Below are 20,016 nucleotides of genomic sequence, written 5' to 3' on the forward strand. Positions count from 1 at the left end.
TATATACTGCGTGCAATAACTACACACATTTTGGGAAAGTTTCAGCCAGATAGCTTTAAAACTGAGAGACTAGTTTAGGCAGAAACGGACAGACGGACAGACGGACAGACGTACAGACGTATTATGATTCTACTCGTGAAGCTGATCAAGAATATATATACTTTATGGGGTCTGAGGTGTCTCCTTCACTGCGTTGCAAACTTCTGGCCAAAATTATAATACCCTTTGCTCTGCAAGGGTATAAAAAAAGAGTTACGTAAACTTTAGTTGTTTAAATTTCCTTTTTCTTAAATAAAATCTCGAATGTCTGAAGTTCGTTTTAAGTATAGATTCATACGATTCGATTTTTCATTAAGGTTTCCCAGCGCTTCTCATTTACCTCCCACGTCTGCATACCACTCCCCGTGCCCTCCGCCCATTTATTCGCCCCAACGCGGTCAATCACACGATGTTTGCCATGGCTTTCTGCAAATTATCCGCTCTGTTCCGTTCCGTTCCGTTGTCGTCGACTGTCGCCTGCGAGGCACTAAGTATCTGCCAGATACATTTTCTTTGGCTGCAGATTTACGCTCTGCACCCTGCACTAATTACAAATTGCAGCGTGTAGCCAAAGCCCCCAGCCCCCAGCCGCCGTTCTCTGGCCAGTGCCTTCCTTTCCGCAGTGCAACGAATTCTCGCGTCTCATAAATTAAGTAGGCCACCCATAGACAAGTGAGTACAGACGCCACCTAGCTTCTGCTGCAGCTCAGCGGGCTCAGGTCCAAGATGGAGGCGCATCTTTATTAACGCCGACGACGTCAACGGGGCGAAACATTACAAATGTTGCCACGCAAAAACACACACGCACAGGGAAACACATGGATGTGCACCTGTGTGGCATGTACACCTGTCTTGAGACATCGTCATCGTCTGCTTGAAGAAATCTTATTAAAAAGCAAGAGGAGAAAAACTAGAAAAATAGGGAGAGAAAAAAGCAACAACAGCAGCAGCAACAACCTACTGAAAATATGGCCCAGGCGATGTTTGTTTCTATCTTTGTTTGTTTGTTTTGTTGTTGCAGTAGCGGAAGGCACCGTTGCAAGTCGCATAAATTACATGCACCCCCTCCTGCCACTCGCCCCGTTTGCACCTATCTTCAGGGGGCATTCGCCTTTTTAGCACCCAAAGATGATTATGCCGAAGCATGAAATGCGATTTGGCGTGCCACCATCATCATTATCGTTCATCTTCGTCATCATCGCCAGACATCAGCCATCAAAGGCGGCGTTAATTTCTTGAACAAGATTTGTTTCCCATTGAACACAACAAAGTTTTCGAGCTATCTGTATGTAGGTGAAGTATAATGGGGATAGAACTCAAGCTGGCAAAAACCAACAGAACAATTTAATACCCTCTTGATGGAGATTACATTAAAGTTGTTGGCAAAGAATAAGTGGTTGAGTAATTACAAGAAAGGGTCTAATTAAATAAAATAAAAAAAATTTTAAAAACATTTGTATTATTCATGACTGAACGGATAATTGTTGGGAACGTGAAAAATGTAAATGCAAGGAAAGCATTAAAACCAAACTCAACATAACCGCAAGCCAAGAATCTCTGCTTCGGAGTTCGAGTTCGTATACTCGTATCTTCGAATTAAAGTCTAATAGAAATGGATTCGTGTTCAGCCGCAATGTGCACTCCAACCACAAGTAACCCTCCAGTAACTAACAGACTGCGATTGCAAACCACAACCAATTTAAGTTAAGAGCAATCGCCTTCGGACCTGCTCATTAATTAGCTAATTGAATATAACTGACCGATCTCGTTATCCTGGCGCTAATTAGAGGGTAAACTTTGGCACGGCACAGGTGTTGCAGCTGAAAACTCTCTGCACAGCCTGCAGCAAAATTGTCGCAACACCGCTCGGGTTTTGGGTAAATATTTTGCAGACCCGAAAAGTCCATCTCATGGAATCTCGATTCCCTTTTCTATCTCTGTCTCGCTTTCTGCGCCCCATCTACACCTTTGGCTTTAGACATTTTGTCGGTCAAATGTCATCGGGATACAACCCCGAGAGGCGTGGCCGATTTCAACTTTTTCGACTGCTATCAGCTTACATGGGAACTGACGTAAAAGTTCCTCGGTGGGTTTCAGATTGGGGAACCACCGAGAGAACGAGAGCTTTCGTTCTCGGCTTTTATGCAACAGTGCACTTCGAAAAGTATCTGACAGTGCATGTCTAAGCCACACTCACACTCACACTCACGGACACACACTCTGGGCCGCTAGTAGGGTTTCACAACAACAACTACAACCATAAAAACAGCAATAGCAACTAGAACATGAACCCAGTCAGCATATGAAAGTCGCTTTAAAAGGCATTAAAATTCATTTAGGTTGCCCTCGCCAACCACCCGCACAAAAAGCCCCGGGGAAAGGGGCAGAAAGGATGAGGTTGCCGCATCGATATTGAAATTTATGCTACAGATTTAACTAATAATGCAGTTAAATCCTGTCAGACCAGACCAACTTAGGAGCGGAGCTGTAAGTAAAGCAATCACACGCTTCATAAGCCCAGGCAGACGCGACTTTGTGCCCCGGGAGGTGGGCGGCGTTGGGCGTTGGGCGATGGGAGGTTCGTGGCTCAGCCAGGCTGACTGGTTTAGTGGGGAGTGGGAATGGGGGTACAACAAACACAATTGAATAAGCGAGGCAATCAATCAAAATACAAAATCTATTAGGGAGCAGGAAGACGCAGACATTCGCCCGAAGGAAGTTTTCGATGTCGAATACAGTGGGGCACAAGCCAAGAAACATTCAAAGCGCTAAATATGTGCAAAACTTGGGATAATAGAAAAGTAAGTGTTTAAAGTAGATATCAAAGTGGTAGGCAAAGTGATAAAGCAATGGAAAATGCCTCAACAGTAGAATACATCTTCGTTTTGTTATTTTGAATCCATTAAATCCATCAGCAAAAATAATTAAATGCTCTAAAACATTATAGCTTATAGTTTGATGCTGAAAGGTATTGAAAAGCCCGAATGTTTTTATCTTCACATCAAATAAATGTAATTTAAATATAAATGGATTTCACAACCAAATTAAAATGCGATTATCGGGTCATTTGGTCCCGCGCAATGCAGACTTCAACCAACTTAAAGCCTTAATGAGCTGCGCAGAGGGACACTCAAATCCAATTATAGAGCGTTAGGAAATCTCTTCCGTTCATTTTGATCGAACGTCGAAGCTAATTTAAAAATGTTGCAGCTCCAACTAAGTAAATGACATAAATTAATAATTTCATCGCCTTTGTGCCCAAAGAGGGAAATAAAGAGCGTCGTTCTCCGTAGCTCCGAGATGGAGTCTGAAACAAAGTGCTTTCCATTTTAATTTATTAATTTAATGATGGGCCAGGGCAAAGGGGCCTGTCGATGCCGTCGAGAGGAAAAGAAATTGCCTTGGCAAAGAAAATTTTGAATTTTTAATTCAATAAAGCGACAAAAATGTTTCCCATTGCCGAAGGAGCTCACAGCAGGACAGGAGGCCAGGAGAGTTGTGCCAAGAGCAAGGATATTTAGCGCGACAGTCGTCGAGGCCATAAAATTTAAGGCAGCCCGAAAAGTTTTCCTCCCAGCTATTTTTAGAGACAAAATATTGGCAGTACATTAAATTTTCTGGGTTCTGAGACCGCTGCCGATGCCGATGCCGAGGATGTGAGGGAGTGGATTCGAGGCGGAGACCAGGACAAACGATGTCTTGAGGGCAGGGAGAAAGCGGCAAGTCATAATGCTTATTGGATTTGAGCTGGCCAGAAATATAATTATGGCTTAGCGAAATAAAAATCTGTGGAGAAAATAACGCAATGGAAAAAGGAATTTCAATTAAAGTAGCAACCAGATATACGAGTGTACCCACATAAATGCGTCCATAAAAAATAATAAGAGCAAACGAAGCAATATATATTTCCAGGATTTCTGGTGCGGTAAATAAATGTTTTAAAATTTAATTAAAACGAAGAGCATAAATAACAAATTGGGTTTTAATAAAGAACACTTTTAGGCGCTCCTCCCGAGCTCGTCGCATAATGAAAAGGCTGCCCAGAGCCTTTCGGGAACCTTTTGTTACCTTTCCCCTTTTTCCTTCTCTTACCACTCTATATATTTTCCTGCGCTAAAAGTTTGCTTTGCCTAATGAAACTTGAGCGAAACGCTTAAGGAAATGCTTGAAAAATGCTTTTGTTCAAAGTTTACTTATATTTTTTATTTTCTCCCTGTTTGCAGAGCCCCATAAAGCGCCAGAGGCCGAGTGAAAGATACGTTCTGCTTCTGGAATAGCGAAATGATTCTTCTTTGATTGATGGTCGAGACTCGAGTTCGGTTTGGTTCAGTTTCGTTGCAAATTGGTAAACAAACAAAGTTGGACAAGAAGTCGCTGATGAAGTTGGCAGGCGAGAAAGCACACATTTCAAGTGCCGTTCAGCGGCCTCTTTCGAAGATAATCTGCAGAAGCAAACTTAATTTGGGGCCAAGGCATGACAGAAATGCCAGATTTGAAAGGTTAACTACGCCTGAATTTAAAATCTACACAAAAAGAACTCCTTTACTTGAGTTGGTGGATGAAGCTTTTCCATGAAATTCATACATTTTCCGAGCCAAAAAAAGGAACTGAAATCACAACAAATACCGCACAAAGTTTGCTTTTAGGACAGGCAACTGGGGATACCCGAAAAACGAAAACCTAACCAAAACCAAACCAAACCGAACCGAAACCCAACCCACACTCGCAGCTTACAGCACCAGCAGAGCAGTTATGCAATATTTTTGTATAACGAAAATCACTTTTTGAAATAATTGCCAGAGCCAGAGCACTGGAGTAATGTGTGGGTAGCTGGAAGCTGCTGAAATATGCCAAACGGTCGGGACCGGGGAGCACTAGAAATGGAGATATTTAGGTGTGTATGTATGAGTTGATGTTTTGCAGGGAACCCGAAAACCATTTGGGTTATCGCGCATACTCTACTAAAAATAGCTTAATCCCTTTTAATATACAAATTAAGTCAGGTTATATCAAACCCAAACGAGCACTTTTTAAAAAAGGGTTCATAAACAGTAAACATCATTTTCCGCTTTTTAAAACTCATAACTCATAACATAAAGCAACATAAACCTTTAAAAATGTTCGAGTTCCAAATTGGTATATTAAAACACACTATTTTAATTTTCATATCTTCAGCATTAAATACCTAGAATCGTACAGATTAAAGACTTGGGATCCATTTCCATTTTAATAAATCCTCTTTGAATATTTGGGTGGAGCCGAGAGCATTTCTAATTCGTTTATCCGCATTTCAGAAAGAGATCCAAAGAACTTATGCTGCTTCACTGCCACACAAACACAAACACACTCGCACACACAGACACACGAGAAATAAATAGCATTTAGTGCATATTTAGTACAAGCAGCGACAACGTGAAAAGCCAGGCCGAAAAAGAGAGAAAGAAAGCGAACCAAACCAGACCAGACCAGACCGGGCCAACATACCTGCAGAAAAAAGGCAAGCCCGCCCTCCTCTTGGCCACAACTGGCTGTTGTTAGCAAGAAAAATGCATCAATGCATGCAGCAGCGGGCAAAAAGCGACCAGAAAGAAAAGAAGCCAAAGCTACATAAAATGCATGGGATAATAGAAGAGAGGGGGGCGCGGAAAGCGGGGATACAGCCAGCAGAAAATGGCCAAACATGTTCTATGAATAAACGAGGGACGGGGCAGGTTTGGCCAGGAAAAACTTGGCGTGCCTCTCCGCCATCCGAGCCGAAGTCAAAGTTGTGGAACCTGCAGGTTTTTCCTCGCCTCCTCCTCCTTTTCCAGCAGTTTTCATTGCCACCGAGCTGCAAGTTGCAAACATGTTTTCCTGGTTCAAGTTGAATCGCAATCCTTGCCCGGCCAAAACAGCAGAGATATCCGGATTCGGAGCCGCCGCACACATCAGTCGGTCATTCATGCATTCCCACCAACTCTGGCCAAGACTCTTTGGTTTTTGGCCACAGAAAATCCTTCAAGGGTATTATGATGAGTTCGGTTCGGTTCGGTTCGCCTCGCTTTGGTTTGGTCTGGTGGAGGTAGCTTACATGTCCCAGATGAACCCGGGAACATGCAACGTGCAGCAATTAGGAACAGCTAAAAAAGATGGGAGCTCAAGAGTTTTCCGGAGAAATCCCGAAAACTTCGAGTTGAACTTTAAGTTGTGGTTGCTTGCCAACTTGTGGCAAACTTTGCAGCAGTCTTGGGTGGCTGCCACTTTGATGGGTGGATACATTTCGGCGAAGGCGATATTATAAACTTTCAATCAATATGCAGGGAAAGCAAGCCCATCGAGGGAAAATTTGCTCAGCTGCAGTTCACTTCATTCGAAACGCTTGGCGGAAGTTGGCCACCGCGCAAGGACTAATCTCTTTTTATCAATTTAAACAGCTTTTTGCCCACTTCATCTGGGACTTAGTGAGGGCAAACTCTGTCGAGCAAAAAAGAAAAGTTAGGCCAGAAATGAGTAGTTGGTTGGCGCGGCTGGATCAGAGGTGCCGCGAAAGGGTATGCATTTTCAAAAAATATTCCAAAAGAGCACCAAATAAATATATTTTATTCAATATTATGATTCAACGACCTTTACCTGTGTATCAGATTCTTAACCTCAGTTTTCAAAGTATTGCGAATAAATTGATTTTTGGGAAATGAGTTTTCCGAGTGCACTGCTCCCGGCCCCTTAACAAAATGCATACAAAATCGACGCGCGAAACTTTAAAGAGGAATTTAATTATAGCCAAAGCTCCATCTCTCCGTCTCTCTCACACTTTTCTCTCTGTCTCGCTCGCTCGCTTATCTACTTCTTTGCTTCGAGGGAGGATGAAATAAAAATTAAAATCAGCAGCAGCGGAGTACCGGCGCCCGCCCCCCAAAACGGATCCCCCTCGAGGCCCAAAAGTCCGCCTACGGTGATTCTCCTCTTTTTCTCTCTTTTCCTCTCTCTCTCTATCTCTCTGTTTTTTTCTCCTCCTGTATACCCGTCTCTTTCTGCAGTGCTGCTGTCGGGTTTAATGAACGGAAATCTCTTGCAAATATTCAATTGCTATACAACTCTGAAGCGCAGACAGTCGCAATATATACACGCCGATATGTACATATCGTACCCAGAGTGGAGTATACCCGGTATACATATATATGTATACATATATATATATATAAATATATATGTTATGCCCACAGATGCACCCAGTGGAAGTCAACAGACAAAAGAGGCGCATGTCGACGTTGCCCACGAGCAATGTGCAATGTGCACTGGCGATATATGCGTTCTCTGCCAACTTCATGATGAAGTTATGATATTGATAATGACGTTGCCCTACGGCTGAAGTAATGCGAGGAAGATGGACAGGAATAGAGCTAGAGATGGGGAGCTCTCTCTTCCCGCAAGATTCGCAATTATTTCTAGCAATCAACGGATCATCTGCAATCTCGGTTGCGAAGAAAATCGAAAGACTCAATCTCTTAATATTTCCGCAAAGGTTTTTGGGGCGATTTCGAGCAATAAAATGTTGAGTATTTCAGTTGAAACTATTTAGAAATTTAGAAATTATTTGTTGATGTTCAGTTTATGTTTTTTTAAAAGAAAATAAATATTGCTAATTGGAAAAAATACGTTGCCAATGTAAAACAATTTAATGAATCACCAAATTTTATTCAAAATAGGACAATAACGGAGCCGAAAAAAAAAATGTTAAGGCAGGCTGTCAGTTGATCTTGCCTCCAAATTAGTACACGCTACCCCAATAATCTTTGCAATTAAATGTATATTTAAATAACACTAATTTGATGCTTTTTGCCAGAGTGCTTGGCCTCTCGCATTTAGTTTTATTGGAACCTCGTTAAGGGGGCTCGACTTTGAAGTAATTACCTTCGTAACCGGTTTCGTGTCATTTATCCCGATGTAACTGTGAAACACACGCCTAATCTACCCCGATAGGCCATCTTGGTGGCAGATAAGCCCATATCCTAATGCCAGGCTACATTTATAGACTCGGATGCTCAGTCCCCGCTCGGTATCGCCACACAGCTCTGCTCTCCGCACACATTCGCAATATTAATAATCTGCTTGCCATTGAAAGCCATACAAGGCGCGACTTCGTCGTACGTGTCAACATTCGACGTCGACCGAGGCAGCGACTGCGACTGCATGCGCGACGGCGCATATAAATTTTGTGTTTTTCTCTTTTTTTTTTTTTTTGGAGTGGTCTAGGAACTTTTGCGCCGTTGCGAGTGGCATGCAACCCAGCAGCAACTGCAAAGCAACTACAAAACTCATTTGGCAGCCTGGCAGTGGCGGAGTGCCGAGGGGGTTGGGGGAAGCCGGGGCACGAGGAGCACGAGGGGGACCCAGAGCTGGCACAGTGGAGGCCATAACCATAAACAATCAGGTGTGGGAAGCTTTTGTGGTCGAAATGCGGCTGGCGGTGTAATTCCCAATTGAAGTTAAATTATTTGTTTCCCGAAAATTGTGTCAAGTCATGTCGTAGCAAAGAGAGCAAAAAGCGACGTCGACCTGAGTTTGAATTCCAAACTTATCCCGAAATACCTGATGGAAATTAAAACCAAAGAGAACTGAGCATTGAAACAAGTAAGTAATACAAATATATTTGTTTACCCCAATGTTAATTTCATACAAAATGAGATCATAAAGTTCCATAGGCAGATCGTTGGTCTTAGTAACTTAACACTGATGAAATTCTTAATATTTTTTTTTTAATCTTACTAGTTTAAAATATGTTATGAGTAATACTTCATTTATACAAAATCTTTGTTAGAGAATCGTATTATTATGGGAAGCCAAAAACTGTCATTAATGATCTTCAAACTAAAAATGGAAAAGTCTGACTTGTTCGTATTATTTAAAGCCGATTTAATGTTAAAGAGTTTTTCAAGCAAGTACTTTTCAGTAGTGTGCATTTCATTTATTCGTATTTCGCCGGTGGCTGGCCCACTGTAACCGCAAAAATGCCTAGGCTCCTTCAGCCTAGTGCTTGGAATGCCGGACGGACTGCCTCCCCATTGGCCTTTGTCTGCTCGCCATGCCCCTGCAACCCGCTTTTGTGGATCCTGGTGCTCCCTGTTCCGCGTCGCACTACCCATGCCCCTTCTGCCCCTTCAGCCTCACTTGCCTCTCTTCTGGCGGCTTTGGCGTCGAGTGCACAACAAATATTGTCGCCGGCTAGGTCGGGAAATCAACGCACTAAGCCCACCGCTCCACGCTCCACGCCTCCCGCCACGCCCCCTTCGCAAATGCCGGCGGGGACAGTGAGCGACAACAACACAAAGTAAATAGTAAACAAAAATAGTTGGCAGGCCAAAGTAAAAATGCAAAAAGGCAGAAGGAAAAACAAAGCAATGCGAGCCAGAGCAAAACGCATGGGCAAGTGAATAAAAATAGAATTTAAAATAAAATGCGAAGCAGCTTGTTTCTTACTGTATTTCGATTGCATTCAAGTTAAATTAAAGCTGCAAATTATATACAGCAAGACAAAGCACAAGAAACTGAAGCCCTTACATGCGGAGCTCTATAAATATAAAAAGTGCACATTCATACAGACTTTACCGACTGATTAAGTGGCTGAAAGAGCCGGCAAGCTCAACAGCAACAACAACTGCGACTAGCACCATAAATTGATAAGCAATCTGCTAGAGAATAATCAACCATCAGAGAATGTGGGGAGGCGGAATACAACCGCGATAAATGTGTAGTAATAGGTTCCCTAAATCGATCTCATTAGTACACTGGCCAGCAAACAATCCATTGGTACTTTAACAGCTTAATATATGTATTATTAAGAATAAAAACCAGAAGAAACACTCACAAATTAAAAAATAATAATTAAATAATTAAATAATTAAATTAAATTAAAAAATATTGCGTTTGGTTGACTGGGTAACAAAAATCTAATAATGTGGTACTGAGTCACGAAAGAGATAAAAAATTGGTATTATTGTTCTTCGCATATATTTAGAAATTCACCAAATTTTAGAAATTTGGTTTTGACGACCTTAACGATCTTTCGATAGGTGTAAGTAAACATTTTAAATGTCATATTTTAACGATAACAGAAATCATTACGTTTTTATCGGAAATGCCAGAGAACTATGAAGATAGGTCGTTTCAAATAGCTACAAACCTGTACCAAAGGAACTTACATTTGTATATATTACCACCATAAAATAAAATTTCCCGGACATCCCCATTTTTATTAACTGTGACTGAAGAATTATACAGAAGAAGGTCAACTCTGTGACCTTGAAGGGTTGGCTAAGTCACAACTCCTATTTAACACCCCCTTCTTTCCATTTTATCTGACCTCATCATATCAATATGCAAAATTATGCGAATTAAGAACAAATACAGAAAACACACAATGAGGCAGAAAAAAGGCAGATTAACAAATTGTGTGTGCGTTAAAAATAAAATAAAATAAAATCAAAATGCTGCACTGCCAAAGCAATACAAACAACAACAACAGGGCAAGAAAAAGCAGACTCAGCAAAACGCGGGCAATGAACGCTTGATATACGCAAAAAAATAAAAACACAAGCAACCAACAGTCGAAGAAAAATCAAGAGGAAGAGAGTAACCAACGGAACGAGAAACACACACATGCAGAACCGATTTCACTGCATGTGCACTGAAAAAAATTAAGGTATTTTCTAATAAAAGCGCACGTATATCTAAAAGTAGATTTTCTTGTGATAATAAGGAACGTTTTTTGTCGATATCTATGAAAATGATTTTGGTACAACGTTGGTATTAAGTTTGTTTTAATTTAGTAATAAAAAAAATAGTCCCAGGGGAACTTAAATTGTTTTCAATGCAGTCAGCGGGATAAGGAGAGAACTTAAACATTTGATTGAGTTTGCGATAGAATAGCTACAAAAACGGATAAGGAAGAGGAGAATGAACTTTTTTCCTTGCTCACACATTTGAAATGCACATAATTTAGCGATGAATTGAGCTAGTCTCCCGGGAGAAGTGCTAATGTTCCACTTGGCGTATGAGTAATGTCTCGCATTGTGGGGGGAAAACTGGTTTGCAAAGGTTTAACGCGGAAAATATCACAGTTCAAGCGATTCGACGGCGTCCCAAGTCAAGCTGAAGGTCTTTGGGCCGGACTATTTTCGTAGGTATCCAATTACCCTGTCACAACAACAGAAACAACAACAGAGAAGTAAGCCCGTAAACAGAGCCTTTAACTAATGCACAGTGCATCCGACTCTCTCTCACTCCCTTTGTAAAAGTCAAACTATCAATTACAATTATGTGAGCAAACGAGACAACAATGCAATGGCAAATAGATACTCGATACTCACAGATACATCCACTTACTCGCCCTGATAGATACTGCCAACAGCAACAACAAAACGGCAGCAAACAATTAGCCAGAAGTCAGCAGAGCACAAAGCCTTAAACTCGAACTAAATCGAAAAGAGCGAGCGAAAGGGAGGGAAGACAGATAGTGCCCAGACTCATGTGCCAATTTGAAAAACGAGATACTTAGATACAATGGAAAGACGAGGGCTTACGGAGCTTGAGGGTTCAATATGGCTTGACCCAAGCCTCTGAGTCCCCAGCCAAATTGGGGGCTGGGAATTAAGCTCCAAGATGACTAAGCAGGTCAGTATAAGGCGCGCTGCGAGGAGAGTTGATTAGTTCACTACGCTCGTAGTGCAAAGCATTCTCAGTAGTACTTCTTATATTCTATAAGTTATGACGAAAACACTTCCTGAAGCAAGAAGTTTGTTTTAAATATAACTTGGGTATAACAAACCTAATAGGTAATCGTTACAGTAAGCTTTCAATGTAATGATCATATAAAAAGCTGTAGCTTCAATCTCCCTTTGTTGTGTTTAAAGGAAAATCATTTTCCATCGTTTGCGATGCAAAGAACGTTGCCCTTTGTTTGACATATACTCTGTAACCTTCGGTGCTGGGGGAAGCCAATAGCTTTCTTGTTTTTGTTCAATGCTATTAACAAGCTGAACAAGACTGCCACGCAGAGGGACGCAGGCGGTGAGCGAAGCTTGGGATAGGTAACAACAATTACGCTTCAATGCATCTTTAAGATATTGTATCTACAGAATGCATGTGCCGCCTGTGGGCAGTATCTATATCTGCGGAGCTTTTGTGTGTGTACTCTCTCGCTTTGTGCACGTATTTGGATAGCTTTTGCTTGTAGGAGAAACTCGAACACGGTGCCGTGGATGCAGTTGTATCTGCTGAAGCTGTTGTAGCTGTTGTAGCTGTATCCGAAGCCGGACGGCAGATGTATCCGCAGTCCAGACTATGCAAACGACAGGCAGCAGAATGTTGCAACTTCACCACCACCTCCCCCGCTTCGCACTGATAAGATAAGAGCGGCTGACACCCGCCCCTTCTGGCGTCAGGAAAACATTGACAACTTTTCTATTAACGGCCCGCTCGACGAATGCGAAAGGCAACGGCAATGGCAAAGTATCTCTCGGCTCGTTTTGTATCTACACAAAGAAATCTTGCACAGATATGGGTGGAGAGCCACTGGAGAGGCTGTGTAAAATGCAATGAGGCGGCACAACGCTGCTACAAAAGTCTGCAATTGATTGCAGCAAAAGTTAAGTAGATTATGATGGAAAACTTTCTGGCCCAGGCGCACGGATCGAAAAGAGACGAACGGCTCGGCTCTCGGCCATGATACGAGTTTTTGCTACTGGATAACCATAACCACCAGCTGCCGGAGCTGGGAAAAGTTTTCTTTAACCCGAAAACACAGGCAGAAGAGTGGCAGGAATAACTAGTTTTTCTCCTTGCCAGCGCAAAATACATTTTCTACAATTTCTCTGATACTTATTCGTCAGCCATCAAACTTGTGCGCTGCTCCTAAGTCCCGCTCCCAAGCCAACGACAGCATGTGAAAATTATTAGATGAGGGGAATCAGAAATCCGCAGAGAAAATAATACACTTCCTTCTCTTTGGCCGGAAATTGTTAACCGTTCTTGGGTGCGCCTCGGGTAAAAACAAAACCTGGTTGTGTATGCTAGTTATAATCCAACATTTTTTGTGGCAATAAAGTAATTGGGTTAGACAATAGATCGAAACAAAAACCAATTACGAAACACAATAGGTTAGCAAATCTAAGCCACTTGCAGTAACAAAACCCTTTATTTTATCGATTCTGATCGATCAAAATACTCTTATAGCAATTTTCTTCTTCCCAATCTCTCCACTTATGTTCACATGATTAATCCCAATTTGTTGATGGCTAAATCGCTTGCTAGCCAACTAGACTGATGAATGCCGTAATTACTAAAACATCTGCTACTGGAATAAGTTCATTCCGAGAAATCTATTCACAGCCAGACATTTAATGGTCGGGGGAAATATCTTACACGAAACGGGAGATGCTTTCAAAAATCGTTGGCACAAAATTCAATTCATGGACACGTACCTGAAACGAGAGAAAACAGAGAAAATAATGAGTATAGGGTTTTGAGCAAGTGGGAAACAAAATAGTTTTAAATCATTCAAGTAAATAAATCAGAATCTCCACCGGAAACATTTGCATATGGAATGTACTGGGGCACAAACTTCAAATTTACTAGCAACTCGAGCAAAGTAAATAATTTTAAGACGGGAAAACTAAATGAGCTAAGGAAAGTGTCTGGGGGATAAACAAACTTGGCCGCTAAGCGATGAATTTATTGGATTTTTCTCTTGCGGCTGTTTTACTTTGGCAACCAGCTGTTGGAAAACACATTTCGAATGTTTAGATTGGACCAGGAAACGGAAAATTACTCCTCGGTCAATACGCACAGCACAGCGCGCATCGTTAGAAAAATGTGACGTAAAACATATAAATCCAATTCGCCTATAATTAAAAACTGATTTAATCTTTTGTCTCACGCTTTGAATTCAAAGCACGAGGAAGCGATCTGTGATGGTTTTATTGAACCGGTACTACATGTGCCCTTGATTTTGATTCAAAAACAGGGTAAATATTTTCCTAAACGGCAATTTGAATGCATATTATGCGAATTATGACTGATATGGCATAATCCGTTGTTGGCTAGTAGTCAGGTGCTTAACTCAACCTAGCCTCTTCTGGTTTTCAAGCACTGTGACGTCAGTAGGGGCTACGAAACGGAACTGGCACTGCTAACCCCTAAACGCACAGATGTTAAAAGTTTAAGTAAACCAGCTCAGCAGGTAGCTAGTCAGTCGGTCAGTTAGTTGGTGAGTCAGTCAGTCAGTCAGTCATTCAGTCAGTGTGTCTATCATCTGGTCAAGTGGGCCAGCAACAACTAATCAAAGACAACTCCAAAATTAAAACCGGACACAACTTTGTCTGGGCCTTCTTAATTGGTTGGGCAAACTTTTATTTGGTAGCTCGCATGTCAAGCATAAATAGAGAATTATGGAGAAGAAATGCCAGCAAAACACATGTGGGTCAGGTGGGATTGAGAATGCGAGAGAGAAATAAATAAACAAAATATAAACAGAAGTTATGTGCACATAATCCGAGTATATAAAATAATAATTAAAAAATCGCATGTCTGACAGAATTTTTGACAAATTGTTGCCCCCGCGCACAATCCAAAAGTTAATGAACTTGCTTGGGGAGGAGAGCGAAAAATCCCAAGAGCTAATGATAATGCCATAACCCACCGAGCACACATTTTCAGATACAGATACAGATACAGACACATTTGCGTTGCGATGAGAGTATGAAAAAGTAGCGCGTGCTGCCCCTCGCATAAAAAGATTTATCATCTAAAACTGTCGGACTGACTATGAATGAAAATGCCGACACATAAACAAAGGCAAAACCAACAACTCTGGCACACACATTTAGTTTACTTGATCAAAAGCGAAAAAGCAACAGCGAAAAAAAACACATTTAAAACCAAATAAACAGAAACAGAAGGCGTTTTTAGAGAGCCATCATAATTGTTTATCAAACTCAAAGCTGGAGAGCATTTCCAAACGGAGCGCGAGCGCAAATTGGAGCTTCTCTCGCTATGCGTCACGTTTTAAATAATTTATTGCCGGACAAAATGTTTACATGAATTTGGCAAATTCAAAAACCTAAGGTGAGAGTACTTCCACAAAGAAGCAAAAGAGCATGGAAAGCATTGAGAAATCCAGTCCAAGTTTGGAAATTGTAGTACCATTTTGATATTATTATATTAGGACACATACCATGCAGTTCCAAAAAAAAATCACGAGCACAGAAGTTTTAAAAACTTTTATTAAACTAATTGTTATAAAATTAAAAGAACGTTTTTTTAAAAAAGTTTTATAAAATATATGAAGAGTTTTTGGTTTTTTGTGGCATTAAATGGCATTAAATTGAAAAAATGATTGAATTCCAGTCTAAGGCGATCATCCGCAATCTCTGAAACGCTTCCATTATTACGAGCCACGAGTATTAATCATCAAATTGACTTAATAATCTCATGAGCCGCGCAATTGAAATGCTCTCCCCGAATTTCCCCAGGCCCCTTCTGCATCTTTCGCCTGTTCTCATCGCTGAAGGCATTTATAGGCCAGCCCACACAGTGCAGGCAGTTTAACTCAATAAAAATGTTTTTATTTTTTCGCGCTTTGTATATTTTTTGATCAACTTTTTGTATAGAAATTTGCGAACAAGATATTCTCTGCCTCTCGCCTGATTTGCATAAACAGGTCGAAGCTTCTATTGATGTCGACCCGTTTAGAATTGTTTAAATTGCCGACGTGCCTAAGATTTGTTGTCGCATCGATGTGTCTCCGAGATACATATATTATTTTGCTCGAGGGAAGTGCTGGTGGAATTGATATGTTGACATTTGGCTTCAGGGTAACAATGCAGTTTACGGTTGCTAATGATTTCAGCTGGCAGAGTAAAAACTATCCAAGCAATGTGGCTCAGACAAATTGGGCAATTTTCGTTGCCGTTTCTTGGGAAAGAAAAACCTTTTCGCATTGGCCAAATATGGCCCATCGACGACGCCAATATGGTCAAGTGGTTAAAGCCGCTTCGACGTCTTTGGAAAAATCAATGTTTATTGCAGTCTCTGTCTCTGTGTTGCCTTGCCTTTTTGCGGTTCGCCGTTTGGCAGTGTGGTAATTAGCAACAACGACAACGCCATGAGACAGCTGCTGCGCCGGGCTCAAACGTTCCTAGAAATGGTCATCCACTGATTGACAAGATGGACGAATGTCTGGTCGGACACATGTCCCCCGAGATGCGGCTTGGACCGACCGAGGAGCCCAGGGAGAGGATGGTCTGAATCTCCGAGTGCGTTTCTGATTGGCGAACGCGATTGCCTGGTTACCGTCTGCTCATTTCCAGATGCAATTTGGGCAACTGGCCGGGCGATACATTTTGCAACCGTCAGCAGTTTTGATGAAATATCAGCTATGTATTTTCGGTCTTAATGTGCCCGCCCAACTGGGCGCATTGCATTTCGAGATGCAAATCAAACTGGTTGAACCGATTGCCAATATTTTTCAGATTGACCAGATATCGTTTTGAATTGATAAATACTTCCTCGACTAGCAAGTGAAACCATACATTACGGTTAAGGAGAAATGTATCCGGGATGTTGTCAATAACGTATGCTAAATGTTTAAGTAGGTGAAGAAGATTATAGACTCTATGACTGAAATCTTTAAAATTTGTTAAGACACACAGGAAAAGAATGCTAAAGGAAGGCAATCGTATAACGAATTCTGTAAGCTCTAATAAAAGCTGTTTTCAAAGTTGAAAATCTTTCTCGTTTATAATCGTTTTAGAAGATTGACAGAAAGTTATTTCCCGAATCCGTGTGGAGGTTCTCCTTGGTGAATAATGACTGTGCCATGTATTTGCCATCTGCAGATACGGCGAACCGGCGAAAGATGCCTGCATTTCGAGCTCTTCCCTTCGCGTGCAATTATGAAGATTGATAGATACATTCCCTCCGAATCCGGATCCTTTTCCCGCCTCCCCACCGCCTCATGCGGTCCCTCCCCCTTTCCCCCAGCTGCTGGAAGCCGCCAGTGCGACTTCCTGCCACACAAGCTGCCCCAAGTCGCCCGAGTCCTTCACTCCTTTGACAAATCTGACAGCTGGCCCGAAAAAGAAACGAGCGTTTCTGTCCCTCCAACCCCCAAAAGGAGCTCAACAACATAAAGCTTATGCTGCCAACCAAGGGGGTGAAAAGGGGAAAGGGGCAGTGGCATGGGAAGGGGATGAGTGGTTTGAGAGGCGGCAGTCATTATCAAAGCCCTTCAAGGTCTCTCAAGGCGAGCGTCTGTTCTACAGATTTTTATGTTCACGACACGCACACACTCGAGTGGAACTGGTCTCATATATTTTATGAAAATTAGGAGAACCTGACTGAGTGCGCAGGGAAGTCGGAATGTGGCCATAAATAAATGGTCTCGTTTACGACTTTGGACATTAACCTGTTAAATTTCTAATGTGTGTGACGGGTCCTTGGTCTCCTTACGCGCACCCCCAACCCCCACACCCACCTCCAATCCACCCTCTGCTGCCCCAAGGATCGTCAACGTTTTGCATATTTAAGCAGCCTCAGCAGCAACGGCTCGGATAATCTAACATACTAATGTGTGTGCGAATGCCCAGTCAGTCCACCCCCACCCCCATCCCCATTCTTAACCTCTTCCCATTTGGGTCGGTTCAGTTCTCGGATCCAGTGAGACCACAAAATCAATAATGATTACATTTGCCTTGCATATTTCACCAGCCAAGAGTGGGCGACTCGAGTGGGTGGCTTGGATGACATTTGGTGGCATACGCCAATTGGTTGGCAGGTCAGGTGGTTGCTCCTACACCACCCTCCCCCTCCACCTCCATCACCCCCCCTCTACATCCTCCTGCTCGGTGGAGAGTGTGAAAAGACAAAAGCCAAGAGACGGAAAAGCGGTTAAGTGGCGAGGTAGCAGCAGCACCACCACCACCACCAGCCAAAAGCCCTCGTAGAAAGAGCCTATGCCCACTTCTGCACAACAGGCCGGACTGGATATGAGAACCCTTTGCCAAAGAGTTCGGAATGTGTTCCCAAACTCTTCCAGCTTGACAGAGAACAAATTAAAACTGTTGGTCTGTAGTCATTTTGACGATTCCCTAATATTGAAGTTTCAGCGCAATGATTTATGGCAATGAACGTAACCAAGAATGGGGATTGTACTCTGGATTGGAATTTGGATTTACATCTGCAAAAAGTATTTCATTTTGCTTTAGTTTTAATTAAATTCTAGCGCTTAAATAGCTTAGAAAAATGAAACTGTCAAATAAACGTATTTACACTTCATTTTTAAAATTTGACAACTTTCGAATTTTTCAGATCAATGAAAATAAAAATTTTACTTTTTAAGGGATGAACAATTTAAACTTAGTAACCGGGTGTTTAATTTAAATAGTTTGCTTTAATTTTGAACAACGTATACTTGTATCCACAACTGCTACAAAATGACATTTACTACCGATATAATTCGTTCTATTACCCTGCTAATTAATAGAAAAACCCTTTGAGAACCGTCTTAACCGTGATAAGCGCAATGTTCTTGCCGAGAATTCCTACTGTACCCACCCAAAGTGTAGCCACCACCAAACGGGTTGAGTGCTTGGCTCTGGTGGGGCTTCGAAGCAAAAGAAATGCACTGGTGCACCGCCACCAGCAGCAGAAGATGCATTCGAAGAGGAACGAATAAGTGGCGCGCAGGGTCAACGATAAAAGGCGGCAGAGGGGAGTGGCGGGCAAAGGGGAGTGGCGGGCAGGAAGGCGACGCCACTCAATGCAGTCAACGGCCTACAGACTTTGGAGTGCAGAAGTGCAGACTGAAGCGACGACTTAGTCCTAGCCCAACCAGTTAGAAAATGCAGGCGGGCAAGAAAGTGCAACATAGTACAGACCTCAATCTGCAGCCCAGCCAACGCACACTCACAAACACACACACACACACACACAAACATGGGTACTCACTCACACAGAGGCAAGCGCACCGCCCAACCACCCACCGCCCCCTTGCGCCCGCTTGACAGGTTGAAATCCAACGCAGCAGAACGAACGAACGAGTGAAGCGACTGGGGAAAAGTAAATGGAAAACAGCAAGGAAAATGCACACAACGCAACGCAACACGAAAAAATGGCTAAACGCTGATGACGTTGACGACGAAGAAGAAGAAGACGACGGCGACAAAGCGATTGCACAAAACAGGCCGAGTGCGAAAAATTTGCAGAGGAGATGGGAGCACACACATGGCCAAAAAGAAAATGCAACAAAGGCGCAAAGCGAAGCAGTCAAAAGCCGTAGAGCCAAATGAAAAGCGAGGAGAAAGGGGGCAGGAGAGTGGGAAAACTGGCTAAGATTGAGCCTGTCTGGGAGTTGGGATTCGCGATTCCTGTTGAATTTATCTACGTGTATTCTTTGAAGAAATTTAATAAACATATACCTTACTGATAAAATGATAGTACATATGTATATGCGTAAAATTCAGTTTTTGTAGATTATTCAATAGCCAAAAGATTTCTACGATCTCTAAGATACTCTACCAAAATAAGCAGTTATTTACATTCATTGCAAGTTTGAATTCTAAAGGTTGTCCGACACCCTACTAAAATGTACGAACTTGTCTTACCTGAGTGTAAGTTAACTTTTTTGTAACCTTTTTGTATCACTCTAAAACGTGCTAACAAACATTTTCAACAAGAGTTTGTTAATTGAACTTTATATCAACTTTTACTTTCTTATTATTCAAATCTATACGGAACAGAAATTCTTGCGATTGATTTTATTCATTGCGAAATATCATTAATATGTTCCATGAGCGTATGAAAGTGAACTTCGATTAAATAATGGCTCAGCTGATTTCGTGTAACGCCATTAAATGTGATTTCAGCAATAATTGGTCGCCATGAATAGACGAACGGAATAATTGCAGTGAGCCGAGCTCCCGAAAGTCCCTCCCCTCGTATTCG

At 42.1% G+C, this 20,016-nt stretch overlaps 1 protein-coding gene across 22 annotated transcripts in view; it reads right to left on the reverse strand.

Annotated features, from left to right (window-relative positions):
- The window catches only part of LOC108093572 (poly(rC)-binding protein 3), a 106,174-nt gene that overhangs the window by 26,816 nt on the left and 59,342 nt on the right, over nt 1-20,016 (reverse strand). The window contains exon 2 of one of the 22 annotated variants that reach the window (XM_017193669.2): nt 13,438-13,496. The exons of the other annotated variants lie outside the window; for them this stretch is intronic. The gene's annotated coding sequence lies outside the window, so the exon portion shown is untranslated. The remainder of the gene's footprint in view (nt 1-13,437; nt 13,497-20,016) is intronic. 22 annotated transcript variants of the gene reach the window in all.

The sequence above is a fragment of the Drosophila ficusphila genome, unplaced genomic scaffold (genome assembly GCF_018152265.1).
Source record: "Drosophila ficusphila isolate 14025-0441.05 unplaced genomic scaffold, ASM1815226v1 contig_106, whole genome shotgun sequence".
NCBI lineage: Eukaryota > Metazoa > Arthropoda > Insecta > Diptera > Drosophilidae > Drosophila > Drosophila ficusphila.